This window comes from Rhyacophila brunnea, unplaced genomic scaffold (assembly GCF_057557595.1).
Source record: "Rhyacophila brunnea isolate RB1 unplaced genomic scaffold, BYU_Rbru_1.0 scaffold_4, whole genome shotgun sequence".
NCBI lineage: Eukaryota > Metazoa > Arthropoda > Insecta > Trichoptera > Rhyacophilidae > Rhyacophila > Rhyacophila brunnea.
Genome location: NW_028233068.1, coordinates 3,578,429 through 3,599,091, shown reverse-complemented (window position 1 = coordinate 3,599,091; position 20,663 = coordinate 3,578,429). Strand labels below are relative to the sequence as shown.

General features: G+C 32.4%; 1 protein-coding gene across 1 annotated transcript in view; it reads right to left on the bottom strand.

Moving 5' to 3' along the window:
• LOC147066733 (uncharacterized) overlaps positions 1 to 20,663 on the bottom strand; it is a 189,376-nt gene that overhangs the window by 64,721 nt on the left and 103,992 nt on the right. The window lies entirely within an intron of this gene.

Here is a 20,663-nt window from a genome sequence, read left to right as displayed (position 1 = left end):
TTATATAGGTAGGTAGGTATGCTAGAGGGAAGTTGTTTTAACCCTTAAGCCCTGGAGCTTCATTACTTATCTAATTAACTCTTACTAATGAGCAGCAAATTGCTGACGTTAAAAAAAGAAATACTCATTTGCCGAAATATTCAAAGTTTATCACCGTCACGGGCCATAAAAGGACGCGGGTGAGTGATAATTAAAACTGACTTGCGACGTTTTGAAGCTGGACTCCTGCCCAACATTCCTCAGTAAATGGATCAATTTAAAGGGATATTCTTTTTATTAGCAGGAATTTATTTAATGAGGATAGATTTTTATCATTGATAGTTAAATGATAACTGTTTATTTATTCATAATAAAATATACTCATTAAAAATATTGTGGCGCGTGTAGATAAACAGATCGATTCCAAACTATTACACTAAATTACAGTAAAAACATGGCAGTTTTACCCTCAAATACTATCTGAGGGCCTAACGCCATATCCTTTTTGCATATGTAGAAAAAAAATGCAATATAACGACTAAATCCTTTATGTTCGAGAGAAGCTCATCATCTCAGTCCTGATATCAGCTGGACCGGTCAGAATTGGGTATTAGCTTCTACAAAAGAGAATTTTCAATTCTTTAAATCTTTAGAGCATCTTACAGCGACCTTTAAGGTATTTTTTTATTAATGTAAATTCTCAGGGCAGTTTTAATGGTACCCTAAAGATCTTAACGTCATGATATATGCCTACTCATGGGTATGATATTACGGTATAGTACTAGTTGGTGTACGACCAGCGGTTACTAGTTCGATCCCCGGTGAGGTCACACATATAATTTTCTGATGACTTAGTATTTATGTAATTCTTTCACTACCCACCTAGTATGAGCTAGGTATACTTGGTACCCTCGTGGCTCGTTGCAGTGTTGAAAATACTTGAATTAATGGAGTTAAACATTTGTTATTTCAAATTCATATACATTTATATAAATCTGGAATAAAATTTTTATTAAATTTATATATTATGTATACGTATTATGCGAGTATGTGCTAAGCTATACATAAAATACAAGATAGAAAGAACTTTTTATATACAACGTTTTTCAATTTTCTGTTGAATCAACTTGACTTGACTAGCTTAAACGGATAGAAATAATACTGAAATGTTATTTTGACATTTCATATTGATTTCCATAGTAACGCACGTATATATTAATAATTTAGTTGCTAGGACCCTAGACCCCTAGCAACCAATAATAGTGGATTGGATTACGGATTTCTTCCGAAATAACTTTTCATACAAAACAGAATTAACTGAAAATGAATTCAATTCTACTTAAAGATGGCTAAACGTATTAAAAGAATATTCTAAAAGTTTCAAATATCTAGCTAGTCGGAAAGTTAGTTAAAAATCAATTGCAAGATTTGTAATGGATAAACAACCACCGCACAAATAAGAATATGACCTAATAAAAATGTTGGAAAATATTAAAATACTTTTTCAATTGTCGGAATAATATACCATAATGCTCATTTTCGTTCTAAAATTAAAATATAAAAGATGGCGGAGTTAAAGGACTAAATTGAGTTGACCGCAACTGAAGGGTCGAAATTTTCTAATTATATCCATCCGTCTTTTATCCGACATTTTTCTTTCATTCATTAATCCCTCATGAATATTTTGTAAAATGTCATGGTGGATATAAATATTTATACAATATTGATTGTGTACTAATCATAATATTTGAACATACAACGATAATAATATTACGTAGTAAAAATTATAATTTATATTGATACAGCTAATTGGTCATTTTGACTCAGACAGTGATGTCGCATACGGATTTATATAATATAATATAGTAACATATGAGCATCTGCACACCGCGTTGACTTGGGGCGGATACAGAGGTGGAGACGGTGTTTGTAGGGATTGCAATACCGAATGAATATTTAAATACCGGTATTACTACCGGTATTCATCAAAACTTATTACAAAAAAAAGAAGTTCCTACCTATTAATAAATATAACTATTAAAATCTATTTGAAATACTTTTTTTTTTCAATCTACCCACATTTATTATTTTGACCTTTATAATGTAGAGATGATAATATTTTAGAAACTGTTAATTTTTACAAAATATTAGTCCGGCTACAGGAAAACTCTCTGAAATTCAACGTTTGTTGGATGCACTATCAACGGTGGATCAATATTTATAGAATAATTGGAGACATTTGCCACGAATATCTTCTTTTCCGAAATATGTTAATTCATCGCGACAATTCTATAAGTATATTTGAGGGATTTTGTTTTAATATTATGTAACTTTTGTTGGTTTCACTCAATATAATTGCATTTTGGCAGCATACAATTTATACACTATATATTTATACAATATTTTTTTTTTCCCCGACCATGTCCGATCCTAATAGGATCATATGGACCTCCACACAGTAGAGGTTTGTATTAACAGATTTTGTTTTTTACGAGAAATGGATGTCAGCCACTTGCTCAACCTAATAGGTCCATACCCTGACTCACACACAAATTGAAAAACAATATGTGTACTTGCCAGACCCAGGATTTGAACCTGCACCCATTTTTGGATTTACACCTAGGATTTACACCCACGGTGGCCGCGTGGCTTATCATTTATACAATATAGTAGTAAATAATGAAAAAATAACATTAATTCATTTTCGAAAACATAAACGTGTATGCTTTCTTAATACCGAAAATACCGGTATTTCGGTATCGATAAATAATTAAATACCGGTATTGCAATCCCTAGTTGCTTGGTGGTGGATTATACATGTATGAGTTGTATTGCTGATTATGATCGAATGAATAGTTTCCCGATGAAACAGCTATTTACCTTTTTCGTAAACGAGTTTACCAACAACATTATACAAAACTGTAGCTGTCGTCAGAATATCAAGATGGAAATGTAATTTGAATAAATTTACTTCAATATTATCAATTAAATTATTGCTAACATGTATTTCGCAGGCTTCTTTTACCGATATTACATTCCTTTTTGGAATGATTCAATTACCTATTGCAAGGTTGGAAATGAGAAATGTTAAACCATCGGAGCATGGTCGTTACTAAGTGAATGTGAAATATATTTTTTTAATTGAAGTATAAAGAAAATATTACATAATACAAATAATATTATGTACCATTGAATAAAAAATCTGACTGATTAAACGGTATACTATATAATGTAAATATTCCGAAATACAAGATAATAGCGCCTGTATATTAAGCGGAAGATCGAGAAGGATGGAAAGTCTTGGTCGATTAAAGGATGGTGAAATTCAAATGTGGTCACGATCCTCAGCCATGAGTGCACGACCAAGAAAAGAGCGCCTGTATACGTGCATGGATTTACTTGCAGTAATAGTGTGTATTAAAAACTATCACGATAATAACTGCTAACACGTAAAATTGCTGACTGTCTCGCCAATCTCATTCTTCAAGAGTATGCGAGGTGCGATGTTGTCATATTATGGTACTATTTGACAGTCGTGAAAATCGTTTAACCTCAAAATGAGTGTGTTTAGTGTGAGAGGTGTAATGAGTTTTTCCCGTCAGATTCGCCACTATTGTTCTACGGCGCAGGCGCAGATTTCGAATAAATCCCAAATGTTGCATAATAATTCAGAAGCTTTCGAACTTTCTTGATTTATGCATGCAATCTTGTAACTTGCAGGATAATGCATATTTACGTGTGCATTCTCTTGTTATAGCCGCGACAATACGTACCTACTGCTAGCAGTAAATCCGTGTAAACAGGATATAACAAATATTTCTTGACTAACGACAGAAGTAATAAAAAAATACTAGTGTTCATGGTATTATTTTAATGGTGCCTAATTAAAAACGCCCTCGATGCCCGCACGGCCTAAGCGTCGGCTTATAATTTCATGGTGTCCAGGTTAGAATCCTGGGTAGGTATAGGAAATACACATATTGTTTTTCAATTTGTGTTTGGAGTCAGAATCTGGACTTAATAGGTTGAGCAACTGGCTAACATCCATTTCTCGTAAAAAAATCTGTTAATACAACCTCCACTCTGTGCCCATATCATCATCTAAGGATCGAAAACGGTGAAGTAGTAATTAAAAAAAGAAAACAGAAAAATTACCTACAATGAAATATATGTTTCGCATGAAAATACGCGAAATATAATTATACAATTAATTGCTAAGTGTAGGTATATAATCTGTACCTTAGAGCCAGTATGTCTCAAATCTGATTTTTTGACCGTACACGAGGCAAGCATAGATTCTGTACTTCAATTGCAATATCTTTCGGGGCCTATCCAATTTTTTAAAACCATAACGAGATGAAAAATCTTAAATTGCATTTTCCCGCAAGTTTTCTTCTTAGACATAAGATTCACTGGCTTATATATACAGATATTATACGGAAAGTTTGAACTCAAGGTTTAAAAATAGCAATGTAATAATATATAATAGACGTATACCACAGAACAGATAATAAATAGAATACCGATAGGCCATATTTAATACGCCGCATGGTGAAGCATGATTTTGAATGTGTGAGTGTCCTACGAAAATGAAGCACGCATTATGCACGTGCAATGGCGTGTGTAATACACCAACATTAAATGAGCGTAAATGCATAAACCGAGAGCAGTTTTCAGTATTAGACGTAAAACGTATTATTGAAACGTGTGTAAGTTTAACCCGGATTCTTCCTTACTCGAGTCGGTTACCTGCTATCGCCTTACCCGTTATGTATTTCAGTTCCCATTATTTCTGAGTTCCCTGCGTATACCGTTTCAAACTGCAAATAGACAGTTAAAGTATGAGGTGAGCTGGAAGTTAAAAGTCCGTTTAACGATTTGAGATTACTATTGACTACCTCTAATACAAAATCGATGAGTGAAATTATCGAGTAATATTCCTAAATGTGCTATGTCTAAAAATGCGATTTTGAGATAACTGTGTTTTATGACCTCCAATTTTTATGACTTTTTGGTGCCGGTGAGTTTTATTGGAAAATGTAGACTCAAACGTTAATAAAAATACTACTAAAAGTGTGTTAAAACTTCAACAAAATTTATTTTAAATCTGCCCTTTTTAGCCTTACTAGGTTTAAAAAAACCAAATATATTATACTACGACATATTATAATTAAATAGACTAAACATACAAATGAAACCATAATTCTCAACAGCATGTTTTACAATATACCCAACTCTACAGTATTGTTTCTAAAAGTCAATAAATGGTTAATACTATATTTACTATTTTAATATAATTAATATTACGTTAACAGTAATATTCGTTTTCCAACACATTTTATTATAAAACCGAAAAAGTGAGATTTAATTCTGCAAAGCTTCTAAAAAGATTTCTTATCCCTTTTGAAAGTTGTTGAAAAGGTTTTTCACGGTGCTTGGCTTGGCAGGGTTGTAAATCACTGCAACTTTAGCACAAGGGCGGAGTCGTTTTCAATAATGCATGTTATTGAAAATTGAATACCATGGGTTCAGATCCCGATATGATTAAAAAACCACTGTTCTGAGATACTGCGGGTGGTATTTTGTACAAGAAAACTTAAGTATATATTTGGTGCATTTCGCAGTTCAAAAAGAAATTTGTGTCAAGTTTAAAGCTCCGTTTATACTAAAGAAACACTTTGAAATATATTGTATTATAACAGTTCATAGTTATTTGGGGTAATCAGAGTGGAATATTAATCAGATATTTTAAAACAATACCCGTATATAAATATATATTGACGGATAAGAGATATATAATGCTCGCCATACTCTGTCAATTCTCACATAATATGAATATTATACAAGCACATAGTCGCCCTTCTCCCGTCGTTCTATTAAAAATATTTTTAACATGGAACATGTTTTATTCATGATCTCCGACGCAAAAGCGTTAGGAAAAATAGACGTAGAATAACTATATCACTTTACTTACGCGCGCCGATTATTTTCATTTTACGTTCAGTAGCTTACGTAGCCTACATAGCGTACAATTTGTTATTATTACTTTTTAAGTTTTATTATTGTAATTACATAATTTTCAGAGAAGTAAAATTGTTTGAATCCTATGGATTCGGTTACTTCGACAAATAAATTTTCTTTCGAATTTGGACAACCAGCATTCAGAAAATCAGTAGATAAAGTATGTTCAATGTTTTATAATTGTAATCAGGGTTTAAATAATCATCATTTGAAGGGCTCCGCGAGGCGCAAAGCGCCGAGTTTTTTTGGTATTATTTTGTAGTAAAATATTTTTTCCCTACAGTATATACCTAAAAGACAAAAATGTATAAATAAATGTGCAGTCTGACAACCCAAAGATGGCACCTTATGGGTTATAATACTTACTCATTTTATGACAAAAAGGAGTTTCGCATTATTTCATTAGCACACTATCATCGTAATACCTGTCAAAAATTGTTTTTTTTCCTGTATGAAAGCAGCAATATTTTCTCCAATAATAAGACCAAAATAATTCACCGTTAGCTGAGTGTTTGCGATTTTTTTCCGGCGTGGAATCTTAATGGAATCAATAACATTGTATTCATTTTCCCACATGCCATATTTCATCTTTATTTATTTTTTCGCAAAAAGAAAAAAAACAATTCACCGAAAACGCCTATTGTAAAAGGTAACAAATCACATACACGAAATGAAGAACGATCTCTAGAAGTGGAGAGATAATAATATTAAATAACATAACGTAGTATGCTTACATAGCATTATTTGCAGAAAAGTCATGTCGCCTTTGTAGAATTGAAATGAAATTTGATTCACAATCTTCGTGGAAATATTCTAATAATAGCCGTATAATATAATAAAGGCGGGAAATTGAGGTTCCAATTTTCGAAAGCCGCAATGCACAGTCTGACAAAATTAAACCATTGTGTAATAAATGCCTGACATAAATTAAATTTGTATAATAGTAGAAAAAAATATAAATGTATTATTAACCAGCGGAATCGCATATTAAATTATACGTCAGATTAATTATTTTGCACGTGAGAATCAACATAATAATGTAAATGAATATAACACACCACCGTTTTCAATAAAAATCTGAGAAAAAATATTAATATGCTCCAGATAATATTATTAATAATACGGCTCTCGTGTTGCAGTACCCAAGGTGCTGGCCTTCCATCACAGAGTTCTGGGTTCGATTTCCAGTGAAGTCAAAATATATTTACATAATCTAATATGTAAATTCCTCAAGCCTGGGAGTTTTACCACTATTATTGGGCCTCACGGCCTGTTGTGGTATTTAATAAAGAAACAAATAATAATCTTGGCCCCCACCAGGGGGGGTGGGCTGACAGGGCTCTAGCCTGGGTACCCGGGCTTAAGGGGACCCCGGCGTGGCGGATCGACCAGCCAAGTGAGATAAACACACATCACAAAATTGCACTAATAGTAAAAAATGTCGCCTGCAGCGCTACTAACAAACATACTAACATTAAAAAATATGTGGTTGGACAATGCAATTTTTGATTATTGTATGTCGATATTCGACAACTCCATAATTCAAGTGGCTGGACGTATTAAAAAAATCAAAAAATCCCCTTTTAAATTTTAATTTTACCTCGATCACCATTTGGAATTCGCAACTGTACGCAATAAGAATACGCAGTCACACTGCCTTTAACCTTAGTGATAGGTAGGGGGCTCACCAAAGATCCGAGCCTTGGGGCCTTTTTAGGATGTGGGGGCCATGATTATAATACATTGTATACACATTTATAGATCGGTGATAACTTATACATAATATATTTGTGATCAACATGGCCATCCAAATAGTTAATAGAACAATTATAATCCAAAATAAATCATATTATAATATTTACTGAGATTTCAAATCTTTTGAGACTTTTCTCAAATAAAACTAAACTAAAGTTAAAAAAAAAACCCTATCAGGCCCATACTAGTATGTACATGGATCTTAATAAAACAAAATGATAGAAAACTGTATATTATTATATGAAAGTTAGATATTGAAAAGAATTTTCTTAGCACTATTCGACGAAGTTGGTACAGCAACAAACTATATTTCGTCACTGTTCTGGCAGAAGACACGAAGCAGTTTCGAAAAAATGACATATTGAGTTAGTTATACCAAAATGTTCCTTATTTCAAACTTTACCGTCTGGAAACCTTCTAAATAAATAAACGATCTTTATTTTAAAGTCATCCTTTTTACGATTACTTAATAAACTCACATGATAGACCATTTCAAACATTTTAACAACTTCAAAGTCAAATTACTCAAAACTAGTATTCTCCAGTTAGTGTGTTCTGCCAGAACAGAGACGATTTATTGTATTCTCTATTGGGCAGTGCACAAGACTTTTTTCAGAAGATTTGAAGATAAAATAAGATTCTGGAGACGTAGAATGGGGTGGTTGATCTTCATAGAAAGATATGCATCAGCCCTCATGCTAAGACAATGAAGGCAATAGGTAAATAGCGAATGGAGATACTTCCTGGAGACGGCTATGGCCCACTTTGGGCAGTGCCAATTTACTTAATATTATAGGCCATACTGTTCTACAAAAAAAAATATTTCAAAACGTTTTATATTAAATGTTAATAAAATAAAATAAAATAATGTTGAAATACCCTTACAAGGAACGATCAAGATCATAACTGGTTCTGGAGACAACGTAAAAAATTGAATTTATAATGTAAATTCTAACACGATAATATATTATAATATAATAACTCTGCATTGTACAAAAAGATATACTATGAAAATACAAAAACAATGGCGCTTCAGGTAGTATGGATAAATAAATCTGATTACAGTTAATAGTGTATGTATGTAATATGTATATTGTAATTAAAATAATTGAGCACCTACTTATTATTCGCAAATTTAAGGATGCCTAAAATTTTTTTTAAAGCATTCCCGATACTATCTATAAATCAATTTTTAAAATGTTATATTGTTTTAAATTACAGAGACGGTAGATGTTGCAAAGAATAAATTTGAGACACTTTCAGACCGTTTGAATTGAAGACAATCAGGAATAAGGAACTTCAGGCTATAGCTCAGTAATTAGAGAACTCGCCCGGTATGCCAAAGATGTGTATTATTATTGAATCCTTCTCAGTCCGTCAATTAATTATTTGGTATGTTTCTTAGGCTTTATAACAAAAATCCTTAAACTATTATATATTTGTATATTCTACATTATATAAAGATTTTATTTGTATAACAACGTCACTATCGTTATTGTTTTCGAGTAGTTACATATTGATTACAAAAATTTAAAATATAATAATGAAAAATTATTGCAACCAGCAAAGTTTTATTATGTAGGAAGTAGTAGGTATTATGTAGGAAGCGTAGATCGACTTTATGGGAGCAATTACTTACTAAAATATTTGACCGCTTGAATAATCGTCTTGAAAAGTGACCTTCCATTGATTGTATATAAATTTTCAACCAGTGTGTATTTATCCTAATCACGTATGCTTGCAAAACATCGATCATAAGTGAAAAAGAGACGCAGAAGCTAACAGTAACACAGCGTGAATAGAACTGCATGCTGGGTAAAACTCGTAAAGAGAAAAAATGGAATAATTGGAGAAGTGGACAGACAAGAGTAAGTGATAGATTTTGCTAAAAATCTTAAATGGAAATGAGTTACATACATTGATCGGAGGAAATACATTCACTTAGTGTTAGATCTCAATAATCATCGACTAGAGAAATGAAATCATCTCGGAGAAGCCTTCATTCAACAGTGAATACATCCAGGCTAATAATAACATCCACGATGGACGCGCGGCTTAAGCGTCGGCTTATAGCGCCGTGGGTCCCAGGTTGGAATCCTGGGTCTGGCAAGTATACATATTGTTTTTCAATTTGAGTAGAGTCAGAGTATGGACCTAATAGGTTGAGCTAGTGGCTGACATCCATTTCTCGTACAAACAAAATCTGTTAATACAAAACTCCACTCTGTGGAGGCCCATATGATCTTATTAGGATCGCACATAGTCTAAAAAAATATTTTCATTAAAACACATGAATTCAAAATCACATAAACGTGCAATTTAATGATGTAGGTAATTGTAGTACTGCGATTAATAATAATTAGGTAAGTAGTATATTTGTAATCTCACTATAAATAATATGTGGTTGAATATACGTTCTTATAATATAATATATGGAACGATTCCATTCTTTGTGAAGACACCATACGTGAGTTCAGTGCAGCAGCAAAAAAAGTGGAGTCTCTTCAATTTAAAAGGTAATAAATCAAAGTGCATAACGATGCTATCGAATATCGACCGAGTGGGAGGCTTTCGGAGGGAGCCGACCCTCCAGGCGAAATTCAGGCTTTCGCAGACGACTTACTAAAACATGTGAAATATCCTGACGCCTTAGCGGTTAAAAAGACTGACGCAGTGATCTCAACACGAATGTAATATACATATTTAATAATAAATACCATAAAGAACCATTGATGATAAAGTATGTATGTATATTATATTGATTTACAGAGTATAGTCAGTTCATCGTTACAAAAAAAAACCGCCCGGACAAATCCGCCTAGACCAGAGGTCGACAGTTTGTCAAGTGAGAAGAGCCAAATTGTCAAGGAAACAGAATACCAAAGGTACCAGAGAGCCGCATATAATATGAAACGCCTAGTTTCAAAAGACCCTAAAACGATTTTAGGTAGTTCTGAGAAAAATGAGAAAAACGATTTTTGGTAGTTTTGAGATATGATAATGAGAAAAAATCATATCTATTAAATCTGTGAACTTTATGTATTTATTTTATAATTCCTTACATTCTAAAGAGTATTTTGGCTTTCCATTTTAGCGGTATTTGAAAAGCACACCCAACCATTTTAGCGGGTTTTGAATTTTACCCTAATTTTTGATCATACATTTTGACGAATTTTGGCGTTTTTTAAAGTTTAATCTTAGGCCATCGTATAGGTCACAAAAATATATATCTAACTACATATTAAAGCCGTCTTAGGGGCTTTTGAAATTAGGCGCTTCGTATGTAATATACATATTTAGGTATATAGATTTTTAGGGGGGGGGGATGTTTAGGATTTTTTTATTAAAAAAAATAATTAGAACGGCATCCATGCATCGCTTTTGCTAGCTTAACTAAATTTTAACAACATAGCTACTTATTTTTAATTGAATACATGATTGTTCATCCGTTCATTCATCCGGTATTCAAACAAGTGATTTTTTGGTTGATAGTAATTAACATAGTTACGATGATCAGTGTAATTTGAGATTTAATCCGCTGCAGCTCATATTATTGTTTGTCCGGTGGTTGTTTGTCCAGTACAAATCTTGCAATCGATTTTTAACTAATTTCCCGACTAGCTAGATATTTGAAACTTTTATAATATATCAGAACACGATGCCAATGCATTCTTTTAATACTTTTAGCCATCTTTAAGCAGAATTGAATTCATTTTCAGTTAATTCTGTTTTGTATGGAAAGTTATTTTAGAAAAATCCGTAAAAAAGTAAAAGACTATTATTGGTTGCTAAGGGGATGGTCCTAGCAACTAAATTATTAATATATACGTGCATTACTATGGAAATCAAAATGAAATGACAAAATGACATTTCAGTATTCCATATTTGTACAAGTACAAGTACAAGTTTGATCATATTGAGCATAATAATTCGACAGAAAATTTGAAAACGTCGTATATAAAAAGTTCTTTTTATCTTGTAATTATTTTTATATATCTTTATTTATGTATCTAAAATATTATAATATTATGTAAAAATAAAAATTGTCATTTTTAAAATTGTTTTAGCGGCAATGTCTGGGCGGTAATGTCCGGGCGGTTTTATCGGGACTCCGATTTGGAGTAAGGTAGTTCTTGCAAGTCCACTACGATTTTCAACGTGATAAAATACTATGAGTATCCATATAGGATACGTATGTAGTTAACATAGGAGAGTACGGCGCAAACAAACGGATGAGTCTTTTAGAAATATTTAGTTCACTGATGATGGACTTATTTTGTTCTTACAGTTATTAAGGAATCTCTCAGTATTCTCCTCTAGTACCATATTTTAATATTCCTCTATTCTCTGTCTTTCTCTTGCCTTGACTGCCCAACTTTTCGATGCATATATAATGAGCATTGCGTATATTATAATTACATAATAAGACGTAGGATGGAGTGCATTTAAATAACTGAATAAAATATTCAAGACTACCTCCCTCTAATCATAATGCGTAAAGTGTTTGATTAAGTTTTCTTTTATTACCTACTAACAACTAACATATTATGGGTGCAAAACAAAACGCCGTATGGAGAGATGCATATTAGGAACAATGAATAGATACTTATTGAAAAATAAATAATTGGATAAGAATATAAATACACAGACGTGTCAAGTGACGTGACGGGTCAAGACCTTGAAGAAGGGATGTGCAGGACACATCGCTCAAAGAATATAATATAGACACAGTGGTGGCGCTTTTTAGCAGTGGACTGTTGTAATCTGGTTGGTGGATTATGGATCTAGGGGGAGGGTTTACACAGGATTACTAAGTCAATCAAAATACAAATACAATAAATAATATTTATAAAAAAATAGTCCAGCACATTTAAGTAAAATAAACCGTAGTTTTGATAATTTGAAAATAATTATAGTTATCATTTAATAATATGTAGAAAATAACTGCATGGGAGTTGTTGTGTAAAACAGAGATACTTGGAGGTGGATTCTCAAGTAGTCCGAGACCACAGAACAGATTAATAGATAGAAATGTAAAAGCCGTATCATGGACCAAAGTTCTGTAGCAGGGTAGTTCATGGCCTGACCGCCATAAAACCCAAGTAAAAAAAACCGTGTCGACTGTTTCCAAAGATTGAAAGCACGTTACATTAACGTGACAAACTAAAATACATTTATAATATTAATACTATCGACCGAAGGTACTTGATGGAATTTGAATTTAAATTCTAATGGATTCAAGCTCTGCACTATTCCATTTAAGTCGTTTTTTGCGACCAAGGTTTCGCCTTTCGGCATCTTCAGGCGTCGTGTACAATCACCAAAGGTAAACACACACTGACAACGAACACTCTATCTTATGTAGTAAATCAATACAATAAAGTAGGTAAAAACTCCATTACCTACCTATCTACTCAGAGGTCACAAAAATACAATAAACAAATTATAAATAGTTGAAGTGTCAGTAAAAAACCTAATTAGTAAAAACCCTATCTTATTAATAACAATACACTTGATAGCATATTATTATAATAAATTCTCAAAACCTAATAATAGATCATTATACTTTATAAACAATAAAAATACTACACTCAAGAGGTGTAAATCGTCAATTCTAAAAAAATAATTAATGGAGTTAACTAATGAGATATTAGTCTTTAATAATAAATACTCTTACATGGTACCTACTTTTATAACATTATTTAAAAAAACTATACATATAAACTCGCTTAATATAATATATATAACTCATCTAATATAATATATATGTATATACACACCTATACATACCTAAATCCTCATCCATACATTCTCATACAATATACATATTATATAAATTTTGTGTCAATAACATTGACCATAATATAGTCTCATATGTAAAACATCATATAGGATATGACAACGGGCTACTAGGAAAGTTGATCATTCAAGATAGGTAAGCTCTGCAACTGTGCTCTATTTATTTACTTCACAGTCATACGGGTGATTATAAATTATTATTCTACCAAGAAATATTAGAAATAAATAAGATCTCCAGCGTATACCACAGCCTGTGGGGTAATCCAGTTCCCATTAATGTTGTGTTCCCTGTTGAAGACACACACACTATGGTTGTTGTGCCAGGAAATGGAAAAAAAAATATCGTTTTTGTCATGACATGTTAATAGTCATGCAACTATCAAAATATAATAATACAGTGAAGTCGAATATTTTTGTCTGAATTTTTAAAGTGACAAGAGTAGGAATGGTAAAATAATATGATATTAAAATGAAATTTATTAAGGAAACGACAAAACACTTCTACTGTAACATATTTAAATATTTTATTGTATATTAAAATCATACCGTGAAAACTGTTTTCTCCTTAAATTCGCTACTTCCTTTGCGAAAAAATTATTATTCATGAATTCATATCATTGTTCGCGTCGAAAATATGTGCCAAAATAATATCAAGTAAATAAGCGAAACGCAATAAAGCTTTTAAAAAGAAGTAAAAGTTTCCAAAAGCCGGACTCCGCATATCAAAAGTATAAATAACTTTTGAATAGAATACGTATAAATTATTGTGCTTTCAATATAATACGCCAACATCAAATATACGAGAAAAATGAAAATATACGTTAAGTACTATATCACGAGAATACCTACGTATGTTTCATATATAATAATATGATTTTAACAAATTTAATACACACAATATTATAACTTGTATGTGTTCAGATCATTTAGTCGTTTTTTCACGTGCTATTTCAACGACGTGATATTTCAAATGCTATTTAATGCAGATAGAGATAAAAACGCTATTGGTCTAGAGATCAGTGGTTCCCAATCTTGTTCTCTTGTTCACAGCACACTTTCGCGACATATTGAAGAATACTTAACTAAATACTCAACCTAATGTTTTCAGACTTTTATATACGTATTACATAATAATATGTTGAGCGATTACCTTGAGAAGATAATCAAAATAAGGAGTTTTTACTATATCTTGGCATTTATATGAGTGCTTTTGGCCGCCTGAGTAATGTCTTTAAAAGTGACCTCCCACTGTGCCTAAAGCGCAAAGTGTTCAACCAGTTTGTGCTTTCCGTAATCAGATATGCATGTGAAACATGGACCCTTTAAATAAAAGAGAGATCCAGAAATTTATAGTAGTACAACGTGATATGGAGAGGTGCATGCTGGGCATAACGCGAAAGGAGACAGACAAGGGTTTGCGATATAATAGAGTTAGCAAAAAGCCTCAAATGGAAATGGGTTGGATACATAACTTGAAGAAGGGACAATCTTTGGACAAATTTAGTCATCCAGTGGTATCTAAGAGGTACAAAACGTCCACAAGGTAGACTTAGAGACCGCTGGATCGATGAACTGGTAAAGTTCTGCGGCAGTATATGGCAACGCAACGCACAGGACCAAGAGAAGTGAAAAAAGCTTGGAGAGGCCTTCATCCAGAAGTGAATAGATTCACACTGATGATGATATTGTGAAGACAAACATGCATATTATTAATCCTACAACGAACGTCATATTGGAATAGCAATTTCTGGTTCTATCCTTCACTTAGGGTCTATGTTTCACACGCATAGTGATTACAGGAAGCACATACTGGTTGAACGCGCTTTAGGCACAGTTGGAGGTCACTTTTGAAGATATTGTTCAGGCGGCCAAATGCACTCCAGTCTAGCTTTACTCTGCGAACAATTTCATCAAAAATAAACATCCACTATATACACCTTTTGTCCCAGATAGATGTAGTTTTTCACCTGTTCGTAATATTATTCTCGCAGTAATGCCAACTGTATAGAAAAATATGCCAGATATGTATTTTTTATCGCTAAAGTATAAACTAGATAATATTATGTACCTACCTACTCTTCTTTTTTGATTTAGGAGATTTTTAAAGTTTATGGTTAAACTAAAGTGACTACAGTTATATTTTGATATTACACATACGTACATCCCTATCGATTTGTATTTAAAAGATAGTATATTTAATAAAAAGATGCAGTTGAGATATACGATTTTGTACGAATGGCGTATTCGCAGACGAAACATAAAAAAATATCCTGTTAAGAAGGCAATATCTATTATTAATTGTTGGTATTAGAAGAAAAAAAATATTTTACCCAAATAATAATATATAGACGCACACGCAGCAGAAAAAAAATAATTACCCACGGCTATCAGCCATATTTGATAACAAAAAAGAAACGAAAGCCTCGCAATATCTCCTTGCAAGAACAAATTTTTGATCTTCTCGACACGGCGGAAATGGAGTTATATCCGTACGTTGTCTGATGTATAATACAGAAATAGCCAATATAGGAGTCGCTTGTAAAATGTATGTGCACTATTTGAACTACCCGTAGAGCTACAAAACGTATAGGTAAGTACACATTGTTGTCTTTCAGAATATGAAGATCAGATATATTGAAAGAGTAACATGTTGTAAGTTATTTGGTTTTTTAACTATGTTTTTATTCAACGAATAATTGAAGCGCCTAGTTTCAAAAGCCCCTAAAACGGTTTTTGATTTTTTTGAGTTAGATATGTATTTAGATGGATATTTTTGTTACCTATATGATAGCCAAAGGTTGAACTTTAAAAAAGGCCACAAACCGTCAATACGTATTATCAAAAATTAGGGTAAATTTCAAAACCTGCTAAAATGGTTGGGTGTGCTTTTCAAATACCCCAAAAATGGAAAGCCAAAATACTCTTTAGAATGTAACGAATTAAAAAATAAATGCATAAAGTTCATAGATTTAATAGATATGAGTTTTTCTCATTTTTGTCAGAACTACATAAAATCGTTTTAGGGGCTTTTGAAACTAGGCGCTTCAATTCACAAGATTTATTTATTTATTTAAAAAAAGACACGATGAGCACAGAACAAATTATTAATTCAAGACGTTCACAACATATGACATTGAGAATAAAAAGTACAAGTAAATCAACTAGAGAAAAAACAAACTAAAAAAATAATTTTAACACAAAGAAAACAACAATAATTCAACAAAAAAAATACAAATTAAACAATTAAATAGAATTTAAAAAACAGAATGCATAATGCGTCGCTAAAAATGTATATATCTCTAGGGAGTGCATTGACCAGCTACACAGCCCTCGTTGAATAAAAAAATAGTAAATTACTTTGATTTAAAATACAAAAGCCGATCGCCAAATAGCAGCTGAATTTGGCAAGCGCTTCAGTGACTATTCAAAGGCCAATAGTTAAAATTTGTCGTAATTAAGTATGATACCTATAGCACAGTGGTCTATGTGCATGGGCACGATACCCGAGAGATGCAGGTTCAGAAAAAGATTTTTTTCTATTGGTTATAATATATTTTCTCAGAAGTGTTTTCAAAATTATCTATGTTCAATAATTAGAACGTTACATTCTTAAATATTGTGAATTATTCGTTGAATTAAAAATATAGTTAATTAAATTATTAGCAAGTTCAAGTAAGTTACAACAAAAAATAATCTTGGAGTGATCAGTGACGTCGATTAGTTATTAAAGTAATACCTACTTTGATTTAAAAATACAAAAGCCGATCGCCAATAGTAGGTAACTCAATTTGGAAAGCTCTTGTAAGAGCCATTAGTTAAAATTTATCGCAATTAGATATGATATTTATAGCATAGTGGTCTGTGTGCGTAGGCACGAAACCCGAGAGACGCAGGTTCGATTCTTGCTGGGTCTTGAATTTTTATATATTTTCTCAGAAGTGTTTTCAAAATTATTTGGTTAAGTATATAAGAAGATATGGTTATAAGCAACGACTGAAATTTCAGTGATCATCATTCTCAGTAGGTATTGAAGCGAAGAAACACATAGGTATTATGTAGACACAGAACAGAAAAACAGACAGCAACAGACAAAATGTGTTGTCACTTCTGCAGTAGGGATTCCTCAATAAACGAAATTCAAACTGCAAAGAAAAAGGATTATTCATGGTGTCATATTAATTTAGAAATATTCCTCATTTCCTTATTAGATCATTCTTTTATACATAATTTGGCGCCATAATCATTGTACAATGCTTTAACTAGTCTAATTCAACCGAAAATGGAAGGATGTTCTTTTCTATGATTTTTATTACTACTTAGGTTTTAAAAAATGCATGTAGTTTGTCTAATATTTTAATAATATTTTTTTGTAAAATAATATAAGATACAGAATTCAATAAAGAATATTGTTTGGTGAAACAGCATAGTAATGATATGACAAGGGTTGATAATATTGTTGAGTTAAAGTTTCAAACAATATTATAAATAATTCAGTATCTACAAAATATACCGAATATAATATGTTGTATATGTGTTTACTCTACATGTATAGTCCGCATCCCATTGGCTATATGAAATATTCGGGAATGGGACAACTGGACGCAAGGACAATTGGACGCCGCACTGTCGTAGACACGTATACAGAACGTAGACGAGGAATTTTAATCAGTTTCTATCTACTACTTAGTAGTTTAAATTCATTTTACTCTGAACATTTTTTTTTGTGGATTGAGATTTGTTACCATGCCTAAGGCTTTATATAAAATTAAAAAAACTCTTTTTTCGTTGGAACTTAAACATAATATGCACGATTAAATCATTATTTGCGTGTGCATATTTAAATTCTCACATAATAATATTAAATATATTTCTTAAAAGTAGGTACCTATAAGTACCTATCGTCTATTTATTTTCGAATTGCGTGGCGTCCAGTCGTCCCAGCGCCAAATCGTCCTAGACCCAAATATTCAATACGGTGTTAATAATTAATATTTGTGGATATTTGGTTGCATAAAATTAACATTGGCAACGTTTCATATCATAATTAATATTAATTTATTAAATGATTTAATCCTCGTAAATAGTCAGCTATTAGCCATATTGTGACAGGTTACATTAAATTATGTCTTTGGTATATTAGGCTGTATCATATGACTTTATAGTCATATGATACAGCCTAATATACCAGTCGGTCAGTATTTTTGTCAATTAATCATTTCTCCATGGCTCATTGTTATTATCGTATTGTGTTTAATGTGCATTATAACGTAGGCTTGTTGCTATTATTGTTAATATCGTTGGCGAGGATTGGAAACGCCTGCAAAAGCCGGTCAGTAAGTGAAAATAGCCCCGACTACAAAGAGTCGCAGTTCAGGGATTTCATATTCGTGTTCCGATCGGAAGGAGCGCAGCCATTTTTCATACACCAAACGGCGCGTGAAAGGATTCCCCGTCCGCCATTGTTAACACGTTACTACGCCAGTGATGGCAAACATAACACATAATTTGCTCCTGTATGGGTGTAAGACGTGGCATCTTACCAAGACCCAATGATCCCGACTTTTGATTTTGAAGAATCGGTGTTTTCATTCAATCTCAGAAGTACATGGGTATATATTTATATATCGTCACCTTACTATTAAGATCTCGTAAGTCCGATATTATGGAAAAATGAAGTTTGTTCGATAAAATTAAATTTTAAATAAAAAAAAAAACATTTTAAATTGTATCAAAACCTCGGTTCTCTAAACTAGTTTAGTATGTTGTCCATCTATCGACACATTTTCAAATCTCGTGGTTTCAAAGATGGAATATAACCTCGTATTTTACAACCAGTGTTGGCAAATTCATCGATTAGAGAGGACAGTGTATAAAATATTGTTTTCATTAAGTTTTTTCCTTCTACTCAATTTTTTTCTCAACAGACTTATAAGGTCTTAATAGTAAGATGTCGATATATAATCATATAATGATATAAAGTCAGAGAATGTGGTATAAAATATAAGAAAAAATGACATCAGAAAACATAATCATAGAGCTAGTTATAGTGGAACCGCTTAGCCATCAAACCACTCAACAGCCTTCGGTTCGACCTGGTGTATGGCCGGAACTCTTAAGGGGAATGGATATAATATATAATCCATGGTCTGAATTCTATGACTACTTGCGAAGTGTGGAGTCTTAAGTTCCGTAGTAAGTAGCGTATTTACGTGGAAAGTACACTGTTACGACCGCTTTATAGACACTGAACCTCCGTGATTAGTACGAGACTCTACCTAGCTGTCTGCCTGCCTAGCTAACAACAAATATAAAGTCGTATTTACGGTGATTGGCATAAGAAGAAGAAAGTACTTGGTGCACATGGTACAGAATCGAGTTTTTTCTTACGTCGTTTGTTTTCGTTTTTTTAGAATTATTAATAAATATGTCCTTGCTTTTTCGTACAATGTGGTTGCTAGTAATTTTGAACAATCACTAACACCCAGGCTTTGAGAAAAACACATAAATATTGTGTCCTCACCGGGATCGAACCCAGAACTCTCGGGTGGAAGTTTGTTTTCGTTGGCGTATATTGCAATATTGAATATACGTTCCTCATTATTGTCATATTTTGCTTATGTGTCCTCTTAAATAATGCGATATCTGAATATATTGCATATTATAATATGGATGAAAAACGAATTCAACCCATATTAAAAAGGATGTAGATACCTATTTAAGTTGCCTATTAATTTTAATATTGACATTATGACTACTAATAATTACTAATTAATAGGTAACTTAAAAATGGTACTTATTCCTATATATAATTTAAGCCGCCTCACGAAGAGGTTTTGTTACCATTTTTTTTACGAGAAATAGATTTTAATCACTTGCTCAATATAATATTCGGTCTATACTATTATACTCTGGGTCGAAACAAATGTGATTTGTGCCATTGTGCCAGACTCGAGATTTGAACTCTAATATAGGTAACTAATGATTACAAATATGTGTGTATATTGTATAATGTATTGTCGCTTTAATAAAACAATGCCCAATGTTTCCCAGAATGACAGTTCGAAGTCACTGCACTTAGTACGTGGCGCGGGGTCGAGCTGGTCGGGGTA